Source organism: Felis catus, chromosome E3 (genome assembly GCF_018350175.1).
Source record: "Felis catus isolate Fca126 chromosome E3, F.catus_Fca126_mat1.0, whole genome shotgun sequence".
Lineage (NCBI taxonomy): Eukaryota > Metazoa > Chordata > Mammalia > Carnivora > Felidae > Felis > Felis catus.
In genome coordinates, this window is record NC_058383.1 from 30,571,786 (window position 1) to 30,574,503 (window position 2,718).

Below are 2,718 nucleotides of genomic sequence, written 5' to 3' on the forward strand. Positions count from 1 at the left end.
AAAATGCCTCGTTCAGATAATCACCATCAGAACCCAAAAGGCCCCTGGGCTGGAAAGGTGAGCTCGGGCTGCCCTTCTGGGCAAGCCTGGAGCAAGGCACCTGCTCACCTGCCCTTTTGCAGGCAGATGGCAGGGTTCTGCAGACTCCAGCCTTGCAGCGTGAAGAATCCCCAACAGAGGAGGGCCCTTAGCGCAAACCCAGGATCCGGACTTCAGATCCAGCCTGACAGCAGAACAGGGGAAGAAATCCCAGGCATCTGGAATCTCCCCCCAGGGAGGCTCCCAGGTAGTTAGGCAGGGTTCCCTGGGTGGGCACCAGCCCGTGTGGCAGGCTCCGGGGACGCCGTAGCCCTGCGCCCAGGGAGCATAGATTTCCAGGAGGGGACAGAGAGGCCACATAAACCTGTGAGTAATTAAAATAACTTTAGAGGGACATCTGTGTGGCTCAGTCGATTAAGCGTCCAACTTTGGCTCAGGTCATGATCTCATGGTCTGTGAGTTCAAGCCCTGTGCTGACATCTCGGAGCCTGGAGCCTGCTGTGGATCCTGTGTTTCCCCTCTCTCTGCCCCTTCGCTGCTCATGCTCTCTCTGTCTCAAAAATAAACATTAAAAACTTAAGAAAATAATAAAAAATAAATTTAGAAAGTGGAGAGAATAAGTAGGATGTTGTGCTGATACTTGGCCTGGAGTGGGGACCACGAAGAAGGGTGCCATTAGGCAAAGTGACCAGGGAAGGCCTCTCCAGGGTAAGACCCTCCAGCCAAAGCCTGAATGTTGCTGTAACCGGAACTCTAGAGGTCCAGTGCTTGGCGTGTGTCAGATTGGACATGCCCCGTGTAAGAGTTGAAAGCAAAGAACTTCTCGTTACTTGTTACAAGTAAGGAGATGAGGAGATCGTTCTCAAAGCACCGTCTCCCAGTGGGGTTAGTACAGGAAGCTCTTATTCAGTGCGTCAGGGGCCGGGGACAGGGAGCTTGCAGAGACACTGCTGTCCCAATGGCACACCCCTCGCATGTCACCATGCTAGTGCACACATTGTATGTTCAAAACATGGCAGGAAATTCTGAATAGTATAATGAGCTAAAGGTGACTTTAGGTCAGCTCGGGGGTGGGGGGGGGGGCTTCTGTGTGAGCCCTCAGCTCCAGGCTGGCTCCAGCTGGCTCACATACGGGGACTCTCAGGCAAAACACCTATTTTGGGGTGTCCTTGGCTGTTGGTTCTGCAGAACGAGACCCGTATATACGTTCCCTGCTTTTGTCCCCTCCTCTCTTCTGCCAGTAGTGTTCAGTCCCCTATTTGAGGAACGTCTCCTGGCATCCCAGCTAACTAGATGCCGAAGCTGGGATCTGAGAACAGAATATCGTGCTTGGAGGGAAGAGCAGGCCAAGGGCCTGAGTTTGGAACCAGCTTAGCATGTTAGAAGAACAGACAGAAGGCCAGTGTGATGAGACTATAGTGAGTTGATGAGAGACAGAACCGGAGAGGCTGGTTGTCGTAGCCAGACTCTAAGACAGCCCCCAGCAAACTTTCAGGACTGAGGCACCCTTCTCAACACACATGGGAGGGCGACGATTTGAGCCCGACACCGTGAAGTGACCAGATTTCTCAAACTTGAAAGCAGCCAGACTTCCTACACCACCACGCTTTTCGTGAATAAAAATTCGACCGAATAAGTTGTAAAGATCTAATTGGCTTTATTAATTGATTCATGAATCAGGCAACATCCCACCTAGCAGGTAGAAGGGTGCTCCAAAGGGCTGCAGAAAGAAAAGGGTTCTAAAGGGAGAAAGGGAGCAGAGAAAAGGGAAATTATTACCTATGCATCCATTGGTTTAGGCAAGGTCACCATCCTAAAGGGAACAGAAGGGGGTCTATCAGTAAACTTCCCAGTGTGGACCAGAAAATTCCCCTGTTGACTGGTTAAAGCTTACATTCCTGGGGTGCCTGGGTGGCTCAGTCGGTTAAGCATCCAACTTCAGCTCAGGTCATGATCTCGTGGTTCGTGAGTTCAAGGCCCATGTCAGGCTCTGTGTTGACAGCTCAGAGCCTGAAGCCTGTTTCAGATTCACTGTCTCCCTCTCTCTCTCTGCCTCTCCCTTGCCCACTCTCTCTCTTTCAAAAATAAATAAACTTAAAAAAAAATAAAGGTTACCTTCCTGGGGGGCAGGGGTTGAAACTGTAATGAGGTGAGGTATTAAGTCTTGGTTGACTGACTTGGGACCCTAATCTAAGTGACACCATTTTGGACCTGTGGTGTTTTGGTGTTTTTTTTTTTTTGTTTTTTTTTTTTTGTTTTTGTATTGTTTTGTTTTTTTAACAATCCTCTAAGGGATATTCTGTGTTTTTTAATTAGTGTTAATGGAACATGTTGAACTCCTTGATGCCCTAGAATCTTCTGCATATTTGTGATGACTTAACCACCTATTTTAACTGATGTCTCCCCCACCCCCATTTATGTACTAAGGAAAGCTGTTCAAGTGAGTCATACGTGCATCAGGTCTCACCTTCCCTGCATTTTACAGCAAGCTCCCAGGAGATTCTTGGGGACTGTCCTTTCTGGTGCTGCTGCGTTTGATGGCGAATATGGGGGACACTCCCTTTAGAATGTGTCAGGCTGTGCCAGTATAGGGTCAGGGAAAGCTCTCTGAACCAATGGCCGGCAGCGTTCAGTGTCGATGACCCATCCCATGTGCCAGCGCCCCGGGAGACCTGAGGA